Genomic DNA, 13,384 nt, shown 5'->3' with positions numbered 1-13,384 from the left:
ACAACCCGAATCGATGAGTCGTGACGAGTGTCTGACCTCTAGCGACCAAGCACCCCTATACACATACCTGAACCTTACTGAACATCAAGGGCCCATAAGTAACTTAAACTGATCTCATAAATGGAATGACATCATAAACTCTGTACAATCTATATATATATATATATATATATATATATATATACATACATGCTGAAGGAACAGTGTAAGCCGGCTAGGCTGCTACATATACTGTACACAAAAGAATGGAAGCCGACAAGGCTACATCATTTGACTAATACATACAACTGTTTACAGACCTTTAGTGGAATAGAAAGTTGTAGAAAGGACGGGACAGGGCCCCGTCATACCCCTGTGCATATACATATCTAAAAAGAATGGCATACCAAAATAGATTGTGGCTCCGGATCAAATGGAGCGCACCAACTACTGCTGAGTGAAGGGCCTACGGAGCTGGACCACCTGTCTGTCTACCTGAACCTGCGGGCATGAATGCACACCCTCCCCTCCCCCAAGCAATAGGGGAGTTAGTACGAATAATGTACTGAGTATGTAAGGCATAAGATCAACATAAGTATAAGTATGAGAATCATGAACAGAATCTGGAACTCAAAGCTAAACCGATTGCCTGCATAGATTTATATGAACAAGTATCTATATAACTAACAATGCCTCTGTGGGCGCATAATCTGTATGTTCTCAATGATAATCATGCTCATGTGTATGATTATAAGTCATAGTACTGAGGAACGTTCAGCCCGATCCATATATCATATAATAGTGTCGAGGAACGTACGACCCGCTCCATATATAATAGTGCCAAGGTACGTACGGCCCGATCCATATATCATCATCAAGGTGCACCGGCTGATCAGGTGGTAATGCGTATATAACACCTATCCCTTTTCCCATACCCCGTATACATATAATTTACGCGTATATAACGCCTTCTGATCACGGATCAATATGCATATGTATATATGAATGAATGTAATGCATGAATAAACTGTGTACATAAAACGGGACCCATGAACAGAAGGAACAATCATAAGCGGGGTACAGGAATATTAAAGACTGAAGTACTCCTAATGCTTCTAAGAGTAGAGTAATAGGGAAGCTCGCTTACTCGCTTGTTGGTTCATCTCATGAGATCATGCCAAAAATGAAGGAGGAATATCTTTAACATACCTTAACGTCTCCTTAATCGTTTAACGTTCTCCTCTCATGTTCACAAGATCTACATTAAAAGGATCTTACTAAGGTTAAGTCTTAAAGACACTCTCAAGTTCAAACTAGAATAATTCATGAGCTAGAGAAAATTGGGCATCATTTCCTCTGATTTATTGACCTCCATCATATCATAAAAACAGCTCCCACTCAATAATGACATTATCATTAATTTCGTAATTAAGAAACTTCAGTACATGCTCAAAACTCCTTTCAAAACCAACACATAAACAACAATTTCAATACAACTTTATACACACTCGTATACCACACTTCCTCATCATCATTACTACCATTCTTAGCAAGATTATACCTCACGTACTTTAACAATTATGACTCAATCCAATTTACTACTCATAGCATCATCAAACCCACATTTGAACCTCTTCTTTTGCTTTATTTCCCTCAGTCAAGTTATCCAACAACCAAACATTCTTAAAAACATGAAATAGACATGGAAACTAACCTTTTATATCATAAGAATGAGCTTTGGATCAAGTTACCAACTTGTATGAAAACCCTAACTTCAATACCAAAGAAAATCATGAGGTCTACAAACCCTATTGAGCCTTCCAACACTTGGATTCTTTGATTCTTGCTATTTGATCTCTAATCTCCCTTGGGTTTGTGGAGAATAAGCTTGAGACAAGGTTCTAGGGCTTTTAAGACTTGGGTAAATGATGGAAAATGAAATAAATGAACTAAGGTCATCTATTTATACAAAAGGGAAAAAGCTGCCTGTCTTGGTTATACGGACACTTATATGGTCCGTATAAGTGATCGTATAACGCCACCATGGAAACACCCTTCTCTGCCATGGTTATATAGACCATTTGTACGGTCCGTATAAGTGGTCGTATAACCCACAGTTTTCCAAAAACTTCTCTCGACGATTCGTTCAACCTCCAATCCTTATGGAACCTTCTTGACACTTATAAAACACATCATTAACTATATAGGGGACCTCATATCTCTTCCTCAAGGTGATGCTAGGTAATGCATAGCTCAAATGATACGAAATTTCCCAAAACATGGCTCAACCTTAACTTTCTTCGATGACTTACTTCCTTAACCTCAAATGCCTTTGGAATCTTAATTAGAATCATCAAACATCCTTCTTCACGTTTCAAGGGCTTCATGTCCACTTTGGGTTTACATTGGCATGTTCGTAATGCGAGCGACTCGAAATTCCAAGGTGTAACACAATAGTTTAAGTTTGGGGGTTTGATAAGTTGGCATTTTACCAATTTATCTCTTCTTTAATCTTAGAATTTTGCTATGTTTGATTGATAAAGTAGTGCATTTAATGTCGTTTACTTCTATTTTACAGGTTTATGTGATTTACAAGTGATCGGGAGAGATAACAAGTGAAAACAAGTCAAAAGAAGCCAAACTGAAAAAAATAGAAAAAGTGGCTGAAATGCAAATTCGGGTCAGATTTGCTAAAACTGAAAGTTAGGGCTGTTTTTGTCATTTTTTTTAGTTGGGAAATTTGGGAAATATAAAAGTGAAGCTTGGGGCAAAATATTTTCATCTTTGGCCGTTTTTACACAAGTTTGGGAACTAGGGTTTTACACCACCCTTTTAAGTTGAAGATTTGGTTGAGCACTTGAATCTTGTTTATGGAAATATTCTATGATTAAATTGTTGGATGAAACTCTTGTTTGCTTATGTATTGAATGATTTTTATTGCTAATGAAGTGGGTTAATGTGTTTTAATTAATCTTGTTCTTTAATGTTTCTTAAGAGATTAGCCAACCCTAAGACCCGCCCATTTACGTCGATTTGAGCTCGGGAGAGGAAGATTGAGGTTGGGAAAGATTAATTAATAAGAATTTAGGTCATTAAATCTCATCTAATAACTTGAGCTAGAGATAGGAAAGTTACTTGAGATTATGTTGATTGTGCTTGAAATCACACGCTAAGGCTTGAGAAAGCTTAGAGTGAAATTCATTGATTTGGTCGAGAGAATTTTGATGAGATTTTAGAGATCATTATCTAATTAGCATAAACTCACTCATAGTTGTAAAATCATGAAATACATTGGATCGTTACTTGAGAGTAATTTCCCTTGTATCCATGCTTGTGGCCATTGATCATTTTACTTGTTTTCTAGGTTAGTTTTGTCTTTGTTAGTTTTTAAACCAAAAACCAAATATTGAAAAAGTGTTTGGCTTTAACTTAATTGGTGATAATTCCTTACTTGTTTAAATTGCCTTTATATTGTTTCCTGTAGATTCGACCCCGACTCATAGTTGGGTAAATTATATTGCGACGACCGTGTACACTTTCTTTTTGAGGAGTGGATTTGGACGTTATCAACACTTTCTCTTTGATGAGTGGATTTGAATGTTATCAATTTTGGCGCCGTTGCTGGGGAATAATTTGGCGTATTTGGGTTAGTTTGGGATTTAAGCTTACTTGCTTTAGTCCAAACTTGTGAATATTTTGTGTAGTTATTCTCTTTGTTTATTTTCTTAGTGTTTTTTGTAAATGGCATCATATAATGAAAATTGGTCGGATGGTAGTTGTTCACATTTTGATGACCCTTGTCCTTATTGTGGAGGATCACACTCATGGCAAAATTGTTTGAATTCTCCCGGGGGCGGATTGTGCGCACAATCCCAAACTTATGAGTGGAGTATTTGTGGTAGGTGTGCTGGTCAAAATGGTCATTAGGATAATTGTGCTTATTTGTCCTCCCCTTCCCCGAACCCCCACTATGACGATTTTACTTTTAATTTTGATGATAATAGGGATATGGAAGTGGAGGAAGTTTCAAATGCTCAAAATGAGAGGATAATGCTCATGTTGCAGACCATCCTTGCAAAAGTGGACAAACAGAACTTAGCAGTTAAGGACTTGAGTCAAGCAATTAATTGCAATGACAAAGTTATTCACACCTTGGAGGATCAAATGAAATCATTGGTTGAGGCTCATAATGCTCACTAACTTGAGGGTGTTGATAGTAGTCAAGAAAGGTCCATATTCGAAGGAGAAAGTGAGCTTCATGGTGAGAAATCAAAAATTGAACATACGCCAACCAACTCTATGCTTATTGGAGATGCCAGAGAAGAAAGGAAATTAGAGTCAATCGGTGTCATGGAAAATGTTGAAATTGACTCTAGTTCATTTTTGGGTGAGGATGTCAAAAATGAGGCAAAATTGGAATTTGGACGCATTGGATCACATTTCAACCATTTTTCAACATTGTACTTGGTGGATGATAAGCAAGTTAAACTAACCGAGCTTATGGAGGATTGTGGAGATAAAGAAGAAAGCGTCTTTGTTTTGAAATTTGCAATGCGAAGAAGACAAAAGGACATTCCTCACTTAAAGTCCAAAAAGTGCAAAATGCGATACTCGAGAGTTGACCTCCTAGATTTCCTACCACCGCCTCACGAGCATCACCAGAATCGTGATTCAAAGTTGAGCCGAAAATTCATATCCTCCAGGTGGAGGGAAAAGTGGTAAGGTTAACTCATGTCGTGCCGCGACGTTAAATCAAGCTCTTAGTGGGAGGCAACCCATCGTTTTAAAAAATTTAAGTCGTTTTTGAAATTTTATTTTTTAGAATAGTTTATTTTATTATTTTTGACTAATCTGCAAAGTTTCAAAAATTTTGGAATTGTTTTTAGCAGGTCGAAGTTTCAGAGCAGCCACAAACCAGTAGCTGCTGCTGAAATATGGTTCCAGGTGCCTAAAAAAAATCTCAGGTGACATCACCTGCGGTTCGCAGGTTATGCCTGCGATTCGCAGGTGCTGACAGTAAAAGTAAAAAAAAAAAAAAAAAACTCAGGTGACATCACCCGCGGTTCGCAGGTCATGCCTAAGTCTCGTAGGTGTTGTTAGCAGATGCTGACAGTTGCAAAAAAAATAAAAGTTTTTTTTTTTTTTGCTAGTCTGATGCAGACTTCAGGGAGTCCCTCAAACTATTTTATGTTTTGTTTTCATTATGTACAGTGAAGACACTGCAATGTTTATAGTTGGAGGTGACATGTGGTAGCACATTATATTTTGGTTATGCTTGATTTGTGCCCTTGCCGGGCTTTTGTCTTATGTATAGATATTGTGTGCCCTTGCCGGGCTTTTTTTCGTGACTGTTGGTGTGGCTGCGGATAGACGTTACAAATGGAATTTTCTCAAATTTTTAAAAATTTCGTTCTTTTAGCATGTTGTGGATTATTCATTTTTATTATTTTATTTCCGTTCTTAGCTAGGTAGTTTAAGAGTAAAGACGGTGTTGGGATATGATTTTTTGCCACTTGACTAACTTTTGACTTGTTTGGTACCAACTTATTTAAACCTTGGCGTATGAATTCTTGATTTTTGAAAAAAAATGATTGAAGTAAGGATTCTTGTTGTGACTTTTAGACTCAATTTGTGGCTCTTACTTTCACTTATTAGTCTATCTAGGCTATGAGTGACTTTTTGAGTTCATTGCTTCAATTGGTTCTTGGATACACATTCTACTTGAGTTTTCATGTGCCATGTGTGGTGAGGTTTATTTGTGAGTTCTTTTGCATTATTTGTGGTCTAGAACTTTCCCGGAATGAGTTTCAAGGCGAAATCCTAGACTACACTTGGTTTGAAAAATGATGTTAGGCCTTTCTTGGACTGTTTTTGTGCCTTAAATATCCTACCCTTGCATATTTTCTCTAGTCAACCCCTTTTGAGTCTTTAACCTTTTCTTTGACAACCATGTTACAAGCTTTACCTCGTTCTTCATTGATCCATCTTTTGATACCCTACCTCTTTAAGTACGTTGAAAGTGCAAACATAGGCTAAAAGCCTAAGTTTGGGGGTGATGGTTGGAAAAAGTTGTTATGTGGGAGTTACTTTAAAGGTGAAAGAAAAAAAAAATGGAAACTTCCTTCTTATTTTGAAAAAGACAAAAAAAAAAAAAGGAATAATAAGAGTTGTGAATAAAGAGAAGACTAGTTGGTGAAATGAAAAATGAAAAAAGGGGTGGAAAAGTTTCAAAGGAAGTGTGCTTTGAATGTTGAAAATTGTAGTGCTTAAGGAGGTTTTGAGTCACTTTTACCCAAATTGAGCCCTACCTTAGCCAAAAGCCTACATTATAACCCTTGAAGTCTTAATTGATTTTGAACCAACTGTGTTTACATTAGTGGAGAAATACATGAAGGATGAGCTTATGGTACTACTTGTGTGCATTTGAACATCTTTGTGAGAGAGAGAGTTAATTCTTTCTATTTGATATCCCATTTATGTTTTGAATTACATTTTCTAAGTGTGGGATTCTCAATTGAGTGTGAGGGCACATGAGAATTTAAGTTGTGAATTTGTTCCATTTTCCAATTGAGAGGAATGAACAAAAGAAAGTTGTTTTGTGATAATGAGACAAATTTTGAAGCTTTAGTGTCATGACTTGATTGCTACTTTGATTAACTTGGTGTTTGAGCACTTGAAATGAAAATGAAGTTTTTGAGAAGAAATTGGTGATTCATATGTTTTGGATTAATTGGTGGTACCAATCAAAGTCATGTGTTTGTGCTTAAAGTAGACTTTTTGACTTGGTATGATGTTGGGGCACTTTTGAATGAAGTCCTTTGAAGGAAATTGTATGATTTGATTTGCTTGAGGACAAGTAATAGTTTAAGTTTGGGGGTTTGATAAGTTGGTATTTTACCAACTTATTTCTTCTTTAATCTTAGATTTTTTTTATTGACACCCAATTTTGTCCCGCCTCTCCTCCGAAATACCTATTTATGCTTCTAATATTTTTGGAAAATTAAAAAAAAAACATATATATTTATATTTTCACTATAATTATTAGCCTTTTATCAATACCGGCGTTTCATTGTGCTATTACAGTTACTAGCCATCATCATCATCATTTATTATTATTATTATTACTATTATTATTATTATTATTATTATTATTATTCACAATTTTTATCATTTCGGCATTTTACCAGCTTACGCACACGCATTGCATTTATCTTTGCATAATTAAATAATATTGTTTATTTACTGTGGATTTTCAAGATATTATTGCACGGCTATTACAACGCCATTTTTTATCTGAGCACTAATAATTGCATATTTTATATTAAGTAATATTTTAACACAAGTTATTTAAATAGGTCTTTTATTTAAACGTAGTAGCCCAATCAACTCATACTATTTTCGGACCAATTCATAAAATCAGCCCACATTTATTCCTAGCCCACATCTTCAAATACCAGCCCATATTTTAGCCAAACCAACCCAATACCCGACCCGGATGGCCCAGGTTTGGTCCAAAATAAGGGAACCCTAGGTTCCCTTCCCACTCTTCTTCTCCGCCGCTTCTATCTCTCTCTTTTCTCTCCCCTTTCTCCTTTCCTCCCTCTCTGCTCTCCCACACCTTCCCCACGCTCCCTCTGACACATCCATCTTCCCGTGTTCCCCATCGCCTCTCTCTCCTCTCCCACGTTCCCCCACTCCACTGTCACCACACCACACCCTGTTCCCCACGTTTCTGTCGCCACCACCTCGTCTTGTCCCCCAGCTCCTCTCTCTCCTCACTCGTTAGCAAACCCTAGCTGTTTATTATAAATATTCGCTTCAAGTTCCATTTCCAGGGGGGGATTGTTGGGAAGGAGAGGTGGAACGCGGATGACAATCTTATTTTAGCCCTAGAAACTTTTAAAAAAGATCAAAGTGGAAAACCCTGAAGGATCTGGAGGAATTTTCGATTCAAAATTTCCCAGGAAACAGAGGTTTTAAGAACCCCCAAAATCGCCTTGCAAAAACAGTACATCGCGAATTCGAATCTCGCAACATCAAACTTGAAGTGTTTCAAAGGTGAATCTAAGACCCGCTCCACTTCGCTGCACCCACAAAAGGTCAGCATGTTCTTCTCCTTTTCAAATCCGAAGTTCGAATATGTTCGCATGTTTGTTTCGTTTTGGTTGAATCTTGGTTTATGACTTGTAGTATCGAGCATGTTCAGGATTGATTAGTTCGATTCTGGTCTTAATGATTCTCGTATGTTCGTGTCTAAATTTGGTTCGGGTTTTGGCAGTCTAGAAGTTGATAGAATCTATTTGTTTATATCTTAACTTTAGCTTAGCTCAATTTCAGTTTTGTTATAGTTTGCACTTCTTATTTAGTTGTGTACGTGGCATGTTCTGTTAGGGAGTTGCTTATGATAGGTATCAACATATTTAGATATAATTCTTGCCCCAATATCTACTAGAAATCAAATTGGTTATTCTGCTATCATACTTACATGTAAATCTGACTCATCTGTTCAAATGATTGACTCGGAATGACTGTTTGAGTGCTGGTTAAGACTATATGCTTGTTTGACATAACTGTCCCTAGACTAGGAGACTATGTGAAATATTATTTGGATTATGTGTACTCTTAATGTGATCAGTGATGCTTAATGTTCTAAAGGACCTTTGCTGATTGTTGGATTGACTTTGTTAGAATTATGATAGCTTGAGTACTTTGATCACAGAGTTTTGATGACGCAATTTAGGCAAACTGAGGTGTTCCTGAGGAATTTAGTTTATAAGGCTTGATTTTCACTTGTTCTTGAATACCCTGACCTGGGATTTATATACATTGTCTTTTTAGCCTGAAACTGCCTACTTCCTTTATCATGTTGATTGGTATGAACTATTGCTGAGATAAATAAAGAAATTAATTAGGATAAAGCCAGATCCAGTAAAGTCTAAACCTGCTCGTGAAGGTCGTACAATGTGACTAGTTTGTTTTGGATGTGATTAAATAGAGCTTAACTGGTTTCAAAGCATGTGCTAATTTATCTTAGCATGTCTGCATCTGAATCTAACAAGATGAAAAGGTCTTATGTTGGTTGAAATATGATCGAAATATACCATGCAACACTTATGTAAATCTGTCTGTTCTTTTATTGGAAAGTACCTTAAATCATTTGTGTGTAATGCACGTCTGTGTCATTTGTTCAAAAGGGGATTTCAAGGTCTACTAATCTGCTCATTGGTATTCTGCCTGTGCGCTGCTTTCTGCCTATATATTGCTCTTTTTTTTCTGATTTGTCTCATTTTAGTGGTTGAGATGTCTAGCTGTTCATGTTTAAATTTAGTTCTAGTTTCCAGCTAACAGAGTCTGTCTGTTTATGTCCTGATTCCTTTCGGTTATTTTCAGTTTTTATTAGTGTTTATGTGTTCACGTGAGTTTATACAAGGATGAATAGGTAAATAAAAAATGATATATGATGAGTTAAATGATAGAACTAGACGCTTCGTAAGTTTACATGCCTGTTTTGCTGAGATGTGAACTGTATACCAAATATTCCAGATGCATACAGAGCTCTGTACACCCGTGATATATATATGAATTGTATATCCGGCGTATATATAGTATATCTTTCACTTATAATCACAAGGTTCCTGCCCCTGCCTAGTTTAGTCATATCATGTCCTTCTTATTCTCTTGTTATTAATTTAGTTTGTCCTATAATGTATGATATTGGATTTTATGTTCCTTTGCTTGATTTGGTTTATCCTATTTCAGTGGAAGTTACTTTTTTTTGTTCTGTAGCAGCAGGCCCAATTGTTAGCCATGCCTAGGATTCCGATATTGACCTTTCTATGCATCGTTATGAATGTATATACATAAGATATACAAAAGTATACACAGGATACACATAATCTATTGATTCGTTTTGAGTTACATTTCACATGTTTAACCTTATTCATAGATTAGATACTAATCCTTTCACTTTTATTTTATGCATGACTATTGCGTATGAGTCCAAGTGACTCGTCGTCTCCCGCATCTGGCGTGGGGTTAAAATCCCAATACGACTCCTCTATCCGTCCAGCTCTCTATCCGCAGCAAAATAGAAAGACATAAAACCCCTGGGCCAAAGCCCAACAGACCGGAACAGTGGCAGCAGCCGCAACAGTTAACAATAATTGGGCCAGCCCAACAGCAGTTATGGATCTCAGTGGCCCAAAACGGGCTGGCCCATCTGATACTATTTGGTCCCCTTTTAATTACTTCGTGCCTTTATTTTGTATGATGCAACTAACCCTTTTACTTTGTTTTTTTTCGTTTTCATAACTTGTGAATTCTAGTAAATTGGTGGGTTAGTTTAGCATAATGGGTAGTTAATTAAAAGGAAACTAATAGATAACTCAGTAGGCTCCATTTTTTACTTATGTTATCTATAATATCTATCTTAAGTTATTTACATTATCTTTAATATTTATCTCAAAATTATTTACATCATTTACAATATCTACTAATATTAGAATTATAAACTTCCGATAATGAGAACAAGTGCCTTGAACTAGAGGATTACTTTTCATCCCTTTATCGCAGTAGGGATTTAACGTACCATGGACATAAATATATGAATTTAGGCATTGTAAGTTGATTTAATCTTAATTAAGCTCAGTTAACAAAAGATAACAAAAAGGATAAAGAAATTCATTAGTTGTTTTGTATTTCATTTATACTCCCAAAGTACAAGATCAATTAATACTTCATCGTTTAGTTTGCCTTAGATATTTACTAAAATATCGCACAAACCTGCGTTTTCTTCTAATTATATGCAAATTATCATCTTTCGCCAATCCTATTATTATACTTTCATCTAAGACATTAGCAACATATATAAGCCTTATTTTAAAGATAGCATTTTAAAATCTCCTTTATATTGATATTAGTCTTATTTAAAATGGCATTATTATATTTTTTTACAGTCCTCTTTTATAAGTCCCGTTTTAAATAACATTTTATTTGAAGCCTTAGCATATTTTAAGTCTTGTTTTGAACAGCGTTATTATGTTTTCCTTTAAAACCATAGTAACATTATAAGTCCTTTTCTTAAATTTAGGCATCTGATTTAGCATTAATTAATTAACCTAAGTTTGGCTGGACAACCGTAAGTTAACGGATTCTAAAGGATGCCTAACCCCTTCCCTTTAGGATAATATAGAGCCCTTACCTAGAATCATATTAGTTAAGCAGACCATTAGCGGAGGTTTAGTTTTAACTTTACCTTAGTTAATAAATCTAGGTGTCCTAATTCACCGTTAAATTAATTAGGTGGCGACTCCTTAAATAAAACAAATAGGAATCACCAATATGCCATACTCCTAAATCAACCCGGTTAAAATGGGGTGTGACAGTTGTTATGTTTTGATTGAGAAAATAGTGCATTTAATTTTGTTTACTTCCACTTTATAGGTTTATATGATTGAGAAGAGCTTTGGAAGAAACCAAGTGAAAAACAAGTCAAAAAGAGACCAAATTGAAGAAAACGAAAAAGTGGCTAAAACTGCAAAAATGGGACAGATTTGCAAAACTGAAACTTTGGTGTTTATTTTGTCATATTTTGACTTGGAAAAATGGGGGTACTACAAAGGCAAGACTTGAAGAAATCATTTTTCATCTTTGGCCATTTTCACATAAGTTTGGGAGTGAGAGTTTTACACCACACCATTGGAGGAGAAGATTGGAGCACGTTAATGATAAATTCTTAACCCTTTCTTCAATTCCATGCTTTGTATTGAATATCTAAGTGTGTAGTATTTATTTTCTTCACTTGAATCTTGTTTATGGAAATATTATATGGTTAAAGTGTTGGATGAAACTCTTGTTATGCTTATGTATTGAATGATTTTTATTTCTAATGAAGTGGGTCAATGTTTTTCTATTAACTCTTCATGCTTTAATGTCTATTAATGGTTGCAAACATTACTTGTGCCTAAATATTTTTACTTTGCTTGAAAAAGAAAGTGAAAGTTAGGAAAAGAGTTAGATAGCAAGAATTTAGGTCATTAAATCTCATTTAATAGCTTGCGCTAGAGATAGGAAAGTTAACTTGAAGTTAAATTGATTGTGCTTAATATCACACTCTAAGGCTTGAAAAAACTTAGAGTGAAATTCATTGATTTGGTTGAAAGACTTTCGATGAGATTTTAAAAATCATTATCTATTAACATAAATCCGCTCTTCGTTGTAAAATCGTGAAATACATTGGATCATTGCTTGAGAGTAAATTCCCTTGTATCCATGCTTGTGGTCATTGATCATTTTACTTGCTTTCTAGTTAGTTTTATCATTGTTAGTTGTTAAATCAAAAATCCAAATATTGAAGAAAAAGTGTTTGGATTAGCGTAGAAAGTGATAATTCCTTACTTGTTTAGATCGCTTTTATATTGTTCCCTGTGTATTCGATCCCGATTCATAATTGAATAAATTATATTGCAACGATCGTGTACACTTTGCGATTATTGTGCACTAGAAAAATCTAGACACTATATCTGCAATTTGAACCTTGATTCCAAGTAGTCCAAATCTCTTGCGAGCTAGTTGGATTTCAATTCAAGCCATCCCATCAAATCCCAATAATAATAAAAATATTATTAAAAATAATTCAAAACATGTATTGTGGTGGGATGGTTGGAATCCCTCCAGCCTCCACCCTAAATCAGATGTCTTGAGTTCAAACCTTGAAAATGAAAAAAATCCTGTTGGGATGAGTGCCCCCAAACTGAGTCCATGCAATACCCGATCCAGATGTAGTCGGATTCCAATATGGGTACCAAAAACTGTTTTTAGAAAAACAAAAACCATTGGGGGCATTGAACTCTTTTTTTTTGTCATGTTTTTTTTTTTTTTAGGTCATGATTGGGGCATTGAATTCGTTTGGACGAAACAAATGAAAGAGTAAATATTAAAATTCTAGTAATAGAACCTAAGCAGTAAAAGTTCTACTACTCCACTAGTTTTAAGAGTTAAAAAGTTGAATAAATATTAAAATTCCAGTAATAGAACCTAACCACTAAAAGTTCTACTACTCCACTAGTTTTCAGAGTTAAAAGGTTGATACGATCACTAATTTTGGGTAATTGACCACTATAATCATTCAACTTTGTTTTGTCTTTCAAAAGTCACTTAACTTTAGGTAAGTGCTCTGTATAGTCACTCAACTTTATTTTGTCTTTCAAAAGTCACTCAATTTTGGGTAATTGGCCTCTATAGTTATTTTAACCAGAAATATAATTTCCGGTCCATATATAATGACATGGCAATAATAATTTTTTGTTTAAAATATCTTAAGAAAATAAAATCAATAATTAAATTTATACATTTAGGATCCAATTCATCATAATTAGTGCATATAATACTAAAATTTAAAATATTA

The sequence above is a fragment of the Lycium barbarum genome, chromosome 4, assembly GCF_019175385.1.
Source record: "Lycium barbarum isolate Lr01 chromosome 4, ASM1917538v2, whole genome shotgun sequence".
NCBI lineage: Eukaryota > Viridiplantae > Streptophyta > Magnoliopsida > Solanales > Solanaceae > Lycium > Lycium barbarum.
Note: the sequence above shows the minus strand (reverse complement) of the source record.